Raw genomic sequence first — 12,568 nt, forward strand, 5'->3', positions numbered from 1 at the left:
CCGTAAGCCAAATAACAAGACAGGAGGGCACTTCATACCCATAAAAATGTCCATCCATCGGGGACATTCCAAGAGAAAACCTCCTAAAACCATAGCTTTAAATTTTATCAAGAAAATGAATAAAAGCAAAGGAAAAATAGGCAAATTCACCCTTATTGTGTGATGATTTAAAAATATCCCTCTCACAAGTTCATAGAATAATAATAAAATGTAAATTCACGAAGGATAGGATAGGTCTGAAAAAAAATACTCTTGATCTACATGACTTGTACGCTGCATTATACAAACAATGTCAAAATTCACACTTTTTTCAAGTTCTATTGGAACATTTGCCAAAGTTGACCATATGTTGGGTCATTAAGCAAGTCATTACAAAATTAAAAGGACTGAAATTATTCAATGCTTATTCTCTGACAATTCTGGCTGTGAAATCAGTAACAGGAAAATACCTAGGGAATTCTTAAATGCTTGAAAATCAAGCAATACGTTTTTAAATAACAAATGAATCAGAGGAGAAATCCCAAGGGAAACCAGACAAACAATAGATACGACATCATGATTAAACACAGAAAAAGTATTCCTTTAAGGAGTGCGATTCCAGGCAAGCAGGCGGAAGTGAAAATGGGCGAGAAGTAGGAGAGGGAAGAGAGCCCACAGAAGGGAGGACTGTGGAGCTAGGCATTTCTAAGGGCACACAGCACACAGACTGCACCTTAAGTGGTCATTCTCAGGCAGAGAGAAGGTCAAGAATGTGTTACTAACTCCATCATCATCCGGGTTAAAGATAAGCCACAGAGCCTGTTTGTTCATTCCCATCTCCATGTCAGGAGGAAAGCCCAGGCAAGAAGCCCGTGTGAAGTCCCTCGGAGTTTCTAAGACGCGGCATATACCTCTGTTCTGAGCCAGTCTAGCTTCATCCCTGGAAGCTGCCACTGAGGAACACAGTCCCTTCCTTCCGATGCATTCCCCTCCTTCTGGATCGTGCCCTCTGAGATCTGCCAGCAACGGGAACAGAGAATCTTTCTCCATTTCTTACAGCAGTGACTTCCTGTTGGAGCTTTGTTCCAACTCAGAACAGGGTTCTTTCCTTCTTGGACTGCCGATCTGCTGGTGACTGTGGACCTCTGCTGTCACGGGGCCCTCCTGTCTTGCCATTCCTCTGTGCCATTCAGTAGGGCTTCCGGGACAAATTCTGCTTGGCCTCCGCTGCTTTTGCCTACACTGACACAAGGCTGGATTTTATGACTTTTCTTTGACTCTGTCATTTGTTACGGATGGTTTGTGAGTCACCCTGCAGTCCCATGCCATATGAGTTCCTGGTGGGAAATTACACTGGTCCCAAGCTACTGCGCTATTCGTCACGGCACCAGGAAGGATTGTTTTAAAACTCTAAAATGTCAACACTCGTGAGGATACCGTGTCACCAAGGCTCACAGAATGGGGCCAAAGGTATAAATTTATACATATTTTCTGGACTATGTGCTGAGCACCATTTAAATATTTAAAATGTCAGACATCTTAATTCTTCTCTTTGGAAATTTTCCTTAACAAAATTGTCAGAAATCTAGATGGAGATTTATTCAAAGATATATTCACATTAAGTATTATTTTTAATAACCACAAATGAATGCAATCACAATAGATTGTGATACATTTTAAATCAGAGTATTATATGCACATTAAGAACAATATTTACTTTACTTACGTAATGTCACAGGGAAATGTCACCGTCTGCTGTTAAGAAAAACTACGAGGCAAAATGTTCCAACTTTTTTGTATCCACTATGTAGAAAAAATAATGATGCAACAAGTTGTCTCTTAGTAATTGCATTGCTGGATCTGATATTTTCCCCACTTTACGGTTTCCTATAGTTTCACTCTTACCATAATGAGCACATATTAATTTGATAATCAGAAAAACAGTAAGGAAAAAAAATTAAAAGCTTGATATAAATTGAATTAAAGATGATGACTCAAGACCACCCATGCCTGTAAGTTGCAGTCCTGGCCAAAATAAAAAAAGGAAAGCGTGTAGAAAAGAGATTCTATATAATCTAGTCTATGCTCAAATTCAGCTTTCTAAATGCATTTATTTCAGAATCTAAAAAAAGAAAACAAAGATAATGATAAGTACTTCATGGGATATTTAGTTAGCACAAACATCAATGTGGCCAAAATTTCTTGAGCATAGAGCCTAGTATGCTTCCCAACGGATTCCCCAAAATAAAAGCTACCTTCAAAGGAACAGCCTACAGAAATAACACCTCTCTGAATCCTTGTTACTGCAACCCCAGTGCTCAATAAGAAACATCTTACAGTTGATGGCCTATTTTGACTATGCAAATTGTAAGAATGCATCTTTAATTCTACTTAGCCTATATTCTTCTCAATCCTCCCTCACATCAGACAAGAAAAACTATCACAGGCCTACACAAAATAACCACATCAAAATGTTTCTCTTATGCAGTATCCCAAAGGAAGCCATAACTAAAAGTCTAGGAATCAAGGAGAATTAGAAACACAGAAAGTATATGGCTTTGCTTACGACCTCAAAACAACTGAGGGGAGGTTCCTATTAAATTTTTTGCATATTGCAAGTATGATTTCATTTAAAGAAAATTCCTCTATTTCCTGCCCCAGAATAGATCATAATGGGTTTTCTTAAAATAATGTGTCTATTTATTTTCAAAAATCTCTCGTAGTGACAAGACGATTCAGAGCTACGCTGCTATTCTAAGAATGATATTCTATCCCTCAATATCCAAAATCCCATCCCGATTCTTCCCTGAGCTCTCAGCAGCAGCAACTCCTAACACGTGTCTACGATGAAACTGTCATTAAGTTGTTTCTTAAATTTGGGGAATTCCTAATAAAAATTCTAAGAAACAGAGCAGTTTCAAGGAATCATATGAAGCGAGCTCATCATACTTTTTCTTTCAATTTATATTTACTTTATTATTTCCTGATGCCGGAAATTACTGCACAAGAGAGGAGTTACCTTTTTCCTACGAGGATTTGTATTGTTTCAATTTTCATAAACACTTCTACTTACTCCTTTGTTTATCCTGATCTATACACACGTTTCAGAACTTTTTCCTGAAGGGATAAATGTAAACTGAAAGTAAAAACAAAATGTGTATTTTCACTTTATCAAAAAGAAGTCACTTCCCTTGAATTTCCATTTCTATGACTTTATTTTGTTTCATTCTTGAGACTGAACTTGACTTCACATTGTTCTCAATATTTTTCAAAAGTTTGAATGAGTCATTCAGAAAAATCTGATCTACTTTAATCTCTAATTTCCTTATCCTGGTGAAATCATTCAGAAACTGGATGGTTGGATTACATATTTGGTTGGTTTTAAGCATCTCAGTTCCTTTAAAATAATAATATAGGATCAAGTGAGAAATAGAATTTCTTCATCTTATATATGCAGAGTAGGCAAACCATAACCCACAGCCCAAACCTCACCCACCACCTGTTTTGTACATAAAGTTTTATTGGGACAGGGTCACACCCATTGACGTCTATGGCAGGAATAAAGGCAGAGTGGACTAATTCGGTAGATCATTCGGCTTATAAAAGCTAAAAGATTTACTTTCTTTTTTAATTTAGCAATCTTAAATTCACTAGTATATTCAAAGAATGCACAAATGTTATGATATTTAATTTCAAGGACCTTCTGACACTTTTTAAAATTTTATATTTTTCCAGTGTTCCAAAATTCATTGTTTATGCACCACACCCAGTGCTCCATACAACACGTGCCCTCCATAATACCCACCACCAGACTCACCCAACCTGCTCAATTCTCTCCCCTCCAAAACCCCCAGTTTGTCTCCCCCTCTGATTTCCCTCAACTCAATTCTCCTTTCCATCTCCCAGTGTCCTCCATGTTATTTCTTACGCTCCACAAGTAAGTAAAACCGTAAGATAATTGACTGTCTCTGCTTGACTTATTTCACTCAGCATAATCTCTTCCAGTCCTGTCCATGTTGCTACAAAAGTTGGGTATTCATCCTTTCTGATGGAGGCATAATACTCCATAGTGTATATGGACCACATCTTCCTTATCCATTTGTCCGTTGAAGGACATCTTGGTTCTTTCCAGCTTGGTGACTGTGGCCACTGCTGCTATGAACATTGGGGTACAGACGGCCCTTCTTTTCACTACATCTGTATCTTTGGGGTAAATACCCAGTAGTGCAATTGCAGGGTCATAGGGAAGTTCTATTTTTAATTTCTTAAGGAATCTCCACACTGTTTTCCAAAGTGGCTGCACCAATTTGCATTCCCACCAACAGTGTAAGAGGGTTCCCCTTTCTCCACATCCTCTCCAACACATGTTTTTCCTGTCTTGTTAATTTTGGCCATTCTAATTGGTGTAAGGTGGTATCTCAATGTGGTTTTGATTTGAATCTCCCTGGTGGCTAGTGATGATGAACATTTTTTCATGTGTCTGTTAGCCATTTGTATGTCTTCTTTGGAGAAGTGTCTGTTCATGGCTTCTGGCCATTTTTTTTTTTTTTTTGACATGATTATCTGGTTTGTGTGTGTTGAGTTTGAGGAATTCTTTATAGATCTTGGATATCAGCCCTTGGTCTGTAGTGTCATTTGCAAATATCTTCTCCTATTCCGTGGGTTGCCCCTTTGTTTTGTTGACTGTTTCCTTTGTTGTGCAGAAGCTTTTGATCTTGATGAAGTCCCAAAAGTTCATTTTCACTTTTGTTTCCTTTGTCTTTGGAGACGTATCTTGAAGGAAGTTGCTGTGGCTGATGTTGAAGAGGTTACTGCCTATGTTCTGCTCTAGGATTTTGATAGATTCTTGCCTCACCTTGAGGTCTTTTATCCTTTTCGAGTTTATCTTTGTGTATGGTGTAAGAGAATGGTCGAGTTTTTGATACCAATGTTTGAGTTTTGACCAACTCCAGGCAAGATGCTGAAAATAAGTTACAAATATCTATTCTAAGAGTGGAGTAGCAAAGTCTCCACTCAGACACTCAGTAGTAAAACACAACATTATACCATCATATTTTCAAGGGATATATAATTTTGAAGGGGTTTGAATATGCCAACAAATTACACCATTAGAAAACCCTAAAGTAGGATATTAACATTTTAAAAAAAGGTAGTCATACTTATGCCATTTTTAAAAGTTAAGGAGTATAAAATAAGAAACATCTTATCCAAAATTCAGTGTGGCCCATACATACAGGATATTTATGTTAATATTAATAATAATAAAATTATCTATATAATCTTATTTCTGACTCTTACTGATTTAATAAAAGCTTCATATAATTCTAAGTCCAAAAGTGTAGCCATTCAATATACATGGTTGTATGCTGGAACTTTTTGAATTATTTAAAATATTTATTCAAAACTCAATGTGTACAAGAACCTAGTAACTGGTTTTAATCCTTAAGGAACTTGTCAACCTGGGGGTAAAATTGCAAATAACTAACGAATGCACTTAGTGTTTGAATAGAAAAACAAAGAAAGGCCCATGTTAACCCCAAAGATACAGATGTAGTGAAAAGAAGGGCCATCTGTACCCAATGTTTATAGCAGCAATGGCCACTGTCGCCAAACTGTGGAAAGAACCCAGATGCCCTTCAACGGATGAATGGATAAGGAAGATGTGGTCCATATACACTATGGAGTATTATGCTTCCATCAGAAAGGATGAATACCCAACTTTTGTAGCAACATGGACGGGACTGGAAGAGATTATGCTGAGTGAAATAAGTCAAGCAGAGAGAGTCAATTATCATATGGTTTCACTTATTTGTGGAGCATAAGTAATTGCATGGAGGACAAGGGGTGTTAGAGAGAAGAAGGGAGTTGGGGTAAATTGGAAGGGGAGGTGAACCATGAGAGACTATGGACTCTGAAAAACTGAGGGGTTTGAAGGGGCGGGGGGTGTGGGAGGTCGGGGTACCAGGTGGTGGGTATTATAGAGGACACAGATTGCATGGAGCACTGGGTACTCCATGCAAAAACAATGAATACTGTTATGCTGAAAATAAATAAAAAATAAATTTAAAAAAAAAAAACACAGGGTGAAGCAATTAATTCTAAAGAGAGGAAGATAAGGGATTGGGAAAGACTTCAGTGAGAAGGTGACATTTGAGCTGGCCTTTCAGAATGAGACTTGTACCCTGGAAACAAATAATACATGTTAATAAAAAATACACAAAGAGATAGATTGAAAGTAAAAGAATAAAAAATGATATGCTACTTAAAAATAAAATTAGTGGGGCACCTGGGTGCTCAGTAGGTTAAAGCCTCTGCCTTTGGCTCAGGTCATGATCCCAGGGTCCTGGGATCGAGCCTCACATCAGGCTCCCTGCTCAGTGGGGAGCGTGCTTCCCCCCTCCCCCCACCTGCCTCTCTGCCTACTTGTGACCTCTATTTGTCAAATAAATAAATAAAATCTTAAAAAAAAATAAAATAAAATAAAAATAAATTAGTAGTGTCACTCCAGCAAATTGACATTGCCCACAGAGCTGAGAATTCGAGAAGGTGGGTAAGGATGATAGTTTAAGAGGATCTTGAATGTGGCTTTACTCTTGCCCTGGAACTGACGAATAGAACCAAATGCTGGGGATGAAGAAGCATTAAGTTGCCCCACATTCTAAAGAGAGTTTTACAGCTAGGTCCAGACACCCAGTCCAGAGCTAACTCAGGCAAGCCCTTACTACTTTTACTTCCTCTAGACCACCAACTTCACCCCAAGAACCCTTCCCACATCCATACACAAAATACTAAAATACCAGGAAGGAAGAGAAAGGCAATGATTAGAATCACAAGCCAAGGGAATGATGAGAAATGCTATGGGGTATACATAAAAGAGACTGTGCTACAGACTGAATTGTTTTCCCAAAAATTCTTATGTCACAGCCCTACTCCCACCGTGATGGTGTCTGGAGATGTGATTAAGGTTGAATGTGGTCATTAAGGTGGGATCCCCATGATGGGATTAGTATCCCTATAAGAAGAGACACCATGGACATTATTTCCTCTCTCTCCACCACGTAGGGACACAGTGAGAAGGCAGCCACTTGCAACCCAAGAAGAGTCCTCAACAGAGAAGCGAATAGCAGCCACCTTGATCTCAGACTTTCCAGCCTCCAGAAGTTCAGGTCTGATATTTTGTTATGGTAGCTAGCCTGAGCAGTTCAGACTAACCTCTCATCTCCTGGGTAGACATCATATCACCTCAAAACAGGGCTTTGATGTCAAACCTACTTGACCAAAGGGGAAAAACTATAATGGAGAAAAGCATCAAATTTTATTTCCAGTGTTTGATTCAGCAAAGCTGTGGATCAAAGCTGGCCTCTTAGCAAGGCGACTCAGGTAAGTCCCCTTACTTATCTGATGGGTAAGTCCCATTAGGGACTTACCTGGTGGGCTGTCCCACTAGTGGAGAGAGCTGAGAGGACAGGAAGAGGTTAAGACTAAACACACACAGAGTGCCAGTGTAGAGACCACTATACGTGTGAGGAAGAACTCACACAAGTCCCAAGGAAATGCCCAACTCTAGAATCCTCCCCACCAGAAAGTATCAATGGTGAGTTACTATTAGCCAGGAAGAGAAACAACAACCAACAGAGAATGACCTCCTATCAGAAGAGATCTTGCCCTTTTGCCCTACGTCCCCTATGGGTCCCAATTTCCATCAGTGAAAATCAGAAGGAAGATAGAAGGTATGAAAACGTGAACCACGCCTTCTTCCCCCTACTAATCCCACAGGTCTAACATGAACTGGAGGAACATATGAAGATGAGACTGGGATTTTAAATGGACTCCACAGTTAAATCATTAGAAGCAGCCAGCATGCTCTAGGACCTGACACTCTGCAAATGAATCATTGCAAATGGCTTATGAAGGACGTGGTTCCAGAAACATTTCAGAGTTAGCATAAATTCAGAGGGGATTGAGCTGCTTTTAATTCCCTTTTATGAAAGATACCAACTGTTAGGAGGAGAAGGAAAGAGTCAATGACTGGTCAGAAAAGATTAATTTGTTTGGGATCTGTTTAAGGCAAATTCCTATTTTCATCATTTCATCATTTTTCGTCCTCTAACAATATCTTTTCTAGTTTATTCCCTTTCAAATCCCCCTTTTAAATAATCTATCACTTAAGGCATTACTATTATACAATATCAAGAATAACAAGAATTCTTATTAAGCTTTGTGTTGATGGCAAGATCAATGTTTTTGAGAAAAAATGATCAATTTCAAAGTTGGTCTTGGACACAGCCATCAATCTTAGTGTTTGTTTTTGTTTGTTTGTTTGTTTTTCTTTTTTGTCTCCACTTGTGCATCATATTCATTTAACAGCCAGCCCTTAATCGTGGTTTTACCTCCCACTTCACTGGGCTCCTTTATCACCTCCTAATAACTTCTTTGAGATTTTTCCTGGGTATTTTTCCATCCTCTCTATGAAGCTCCATCAACTCTGTCAGGCACACACAAAGAGGTGCATTCCTGGGATACTTTTTCCTCTCCCATCAGGAAGCAAAATACCTTGACAGCCAGGACAACTGATGAATTCTGCATATGGCATGAGATTGAAATTAGCAGACACACTAAAAGGCACAGAACAAGCATTCAGACCCATCAATTTTCAAATAGAATGCCCCGGAGACATGGCTATGGCTTGTAGGTTTCCTGTTTATCCGTGAACTTCAAAAGGGAACCTAAGTAAGAGCACCTAAGACTGTGGTTTAAAGCTGGGTAGATTCAGGACAGTTTAATCCTTCACCTGTTAGCAATGTGGACTCAGATTTCCTAGCCCAGGGAGACTGCAGATTAGTTCCTTCAGGAAATACCCAAGAAGAGGCAACACAAACACTAAGAAAACAAACAAATCTCTAACTCAGCTCTCCTGCCATTTTGCCCCGAGAATCTGCCCCAGGTTAAGTGATACCCTCTTAAAAACACTGTAACAATGTGCCTTCCCCATGAATGCATAGCAGTAATACCAGATTACGGTTGACCTAATCAGGTCATAGGACCCTGTGTGGCCAAACGTATGTTTGGGAAAATTTATCTCATTCCCCCGCAATTTAATTAGTACATACTAAAATGGAATTAGAAACAAAGAATGTTAGATACTCCCAAGAACTTCTGGCTGGGCATCCATCTATCATAGAGAAAGTTCTTGATGAAGACATCAAGTGACTTGCTCTGAACAGTAAGGCTATGAAGGAATCCATACGCATTCCCATTTAGGTGTGAAGGTGCTATTCAGAGCTGTGGTGAACACAGAGGCACTCACTGCACTCACTGCCCCAACTAACAGTTCAGAGCGGGGTCTCTCCCCAGAAATGCCCCCAGTGGAAGGGAGCTATCTAGCACAAGATCACAACATCTCTGTGTGGGGGCTTGGCCTCCTTCGTTGGGAGTTGGAACATCCCTGAAACTCCACCTGGGCTGCAGAGCACTCACTCTCCAAGGGACATGGACCCACTGGCTGAGGTCTCTGCTGACAACTGGGTCCCTCTTCACCAGCCCCCTCTGACTCCCTTACTTCCATCATGGCTTCCTTCTAGTTCGTATACTTCCGGAGAACACGCCCCAGCAGGCCTCCTGCATGTGCATTTCTAGATCACAGTTGGCTTCCCAGGGATCTCAACCTACAAAAACAGTCTCTTCTAGTACCTCAGAAAATCCAGCCCTGGGAAACACATGGTCTCCACTGATGTAGATTATTGCAGGATTTATTTTAATTTAACAAGGCAGGCTATGAATCCCCAATGAATCCCCAGAAGTTACAGAAAGTTATTTAGACAGAGAACCTTCTTTTTGTGTTGAATACCTTCTGAGACTGTTTGTGGAATATACTCTGGGGAACATGAATGCAATTCACTCTGGCTCACGTTAGAATATAATTGCTAAATTTCCTCATATCTGTGTGTCCTATAATAGCAAAAGATTGGAAAGAACTTAAATCTCCACAGAGGACTGCTTAAACAAATCACAGCAGAGCCACAGAATGGAATATTATGCACACAGTATGAAAAAGTATCCAAGATACAGATTTTTAAGTGCAAGAAGCAAGGTTACTCAATAGTGCCTATATTTTTTTTAGAAAGGACTGAACATATGTTTATGTTTCCTTGTACGTGCTCAAAATATTTATAAAGGTATGAACTAGGAAATGATAACAGTGGTTGCTTCCATAAAAGGGAATTAAAAGCAGCTCAATCCCCTCTGAATTTTAAACCATGGGAATACATTACCTTTTGAAAACATTAGAATATTAAAAATTAAAAGTGAAACACCATAAAATAGAAGATATTTAAATTCTTTAATTATACATGAAGAGACTCTGGAAGAAAAATGTATAACATCTCTACAAGGTTCCTTAGATTATGAGCTCCTTGAAGACAGGAACTATGTCTTCCTATTCGTTTTTTCATAATGCCCAAAGCTTTGCAGATTGCCTGAACCAGAGGAGGCAGTCAATAATGTGTTGTTTAATTGAATCCTACTGCTTCCATATGGCAACAGATTTCAAGTAGCCCTTCTTTCCTTTCCTTCTCTTTTAATATTAAACAACAAAAAATATTTTTTTAATGTAGGATCTAGGGAAACTCTAGAAATGAAGGAAGACTAGCAAATTCTTTTAATGTATTTTCCTGGTTTGGTTGTTCTGTTATTAGCCTATAGTCATCTAAAAATTATCTGGAGCTATGCTGTCCACTACAGTCGCCACTAGCCATATGGGGCTATTTAACTATAAATGTAAATCAATTAAAATTAAATTAATTTAAAAATTCACTTCCTCAGTTGAGCTAGCCACATTTCAAGGGCTCAAATGCCACATATGGTTTGTGGTTACTTTATTGGACATGGCAGATGGAGAACATTCTCACCACTGCAGAAACTTCTTTTGGACAGCACTCAGATATGACAGACTTTGGTTTCAGTCCTATCCGGATTGAATTCCAACTTAGTCACTACAACTAACAATAAGGTTTAATGGAGATTAACCAATCTCCCTGCGCCTCAGTTTCATAGTGCCTCCCCTCACCAGGTCATTTAAGGATCAAGTTCACTCGTGAACACTCATGTTCATACATAGAACAGGCCCCGACACACAGTGAGCACTCGAAAATGTTACCTCTCTGTGATTATCACCATCATGAATGTGACACCTCAGCATGAACCAGGCATCATAACCCTCACAGTGAGGCTGTTCTACCCTTCCCAAAGGTCCCACAGAAAAAGTGGCCATTAACATCCTTACCTCAGTGTTATTGAAGTACCTGTCTATAGTGAATAAAGCGTACATGAATTCCTCAGGAGGGCCTTGTGGGAAAAAAAAAAAGTTGGGTTGTGTGGTGAATTTGCATTCTGGTGCAAGCTCTATATTGGGTCAGATCCTGGAAACAAATATTTTCATACTTTGGAATGCAATAGTCTAGTTGGATATGATTTTAAAATTCTCACCAAGAAGACATCTGTCATACTTTGCCATGTAAAGAGCGAAGTCTACTACCAGCTAAACTGAAGGGGAAGATGCAACTGGTCAGTCAAGGTGAGGATTTTATAGCTGGTAAATGTGAATTAAATTCTGAAGAACATAAATCATGATGAGAGAAGAGAGAGAAGTGGAAAAGAATGGCCAAGGAACAATACCCAGGGAAAGGAAAAAGAGAGAAAAGCCTCCTAGTTTTTGCCCTTCAAAAATCAAGAAGTATTTTCCTTTTACCCCAGAGGGCAAGCCATTTCCTTGCTACCTTGTGGTTTCCAACAACAGAAAGCCACATAGACCTGAATTTACTAGTAGCCAGTTTTGGCCTCTTTAGTGCAACTGTACAGTAATCTTGATAGAATAGGATAGGATATTAAATATATAGAACTTTAAACTCAGAAAATATGATAACTGTCTTTCTCTGTTTGACTTATTTCACTCAGCATAATCTCCTCCAGTCCCATCCATTTTGATACAAAAGTTGGGTATTCATCCTTTCTGATGGCTAAGTAATACTCCATTGTGTATATGACCCACATCTTCTTTACCCATTTGTCTGTTGAAGGGCATCTTGGCTTCTTCCATGGGCTGGATATTATGGACTTTGCTGATATGAACATTGGGGTGCATCTGGCCCTTCTTCGATGAATCACGGAATACCACATCAAAAACTAATGATGTACTGTATGGTGACTAACACAACATAATATAAACAAACAAACAAACAAACTCGAAAGTGGGAAGCTATTTTGGTGACTTTCTGACCCTTCCAGCATCTGTAGTTAAAAGATCAATGAGCCAAAAACAAAACAAAACAAAACAAACAAAAGTGTTCACGTGTGTGTTTTAGATGATTGCTCTTCTTTCAGATTCCTCGGGTATTTATATAAAAAGACCTACATAAAAATTATTCTTCATCAAAAATCAGGCAGTTATTAGTAACCAATTTTCCAGTACTGCCTCTGTAGATAACTGTTTAACTATTAAAGTGGACGCTGTGATTTATGACGGCCGTAATGACACCATGTGATCACTCTGTGTTGTCACAGAAGACGTTACCTTATCTCCTGCAGCATGAGA

General features: G+C 39.1%; 1 protein-coding gene across 2 annotated transcripts in view; it reads right to left on the reverse strand.

Annotated features, from left to right (window-relative positions):
• The window catches only part of IL15 (interleukin 15), an 82,945-nt gene that overhangs the window by 52,800 nt on the left and 17,577 nt on the right, over positions 1-12,568 (reverse strand). Inside the window, exon 1 of one of the 2 annotated variants that reach the window (XM_044268020.1) lies at positions 891-1,207. The exons of the other annotated variant lie outside the window; for it this stretch is intronic. The gene's annotated coding sequence lies outside the window, so the exon portion shown is untranslated. Of the gene's footprint in view, positions 1-890; positions 1,208-12,568 lie in introns of those variants that run through there. 2 annotated transcript variants of the gene reach the window in all.

Source organism: Neovison vison, chromosome 11, assembly GCF_020171115.1.
Source record: "Neovison vison isolate M4711 chromosome 11, ASM_NN_V1, whole genome shotgun sequence".
In the NCBI taxonomy this organism is placed as follows: Eukaryota; Metazoa; Chordata; class Mammalia; order Carnivora; family Mustelidae; genus Neogale; species Neogale vison.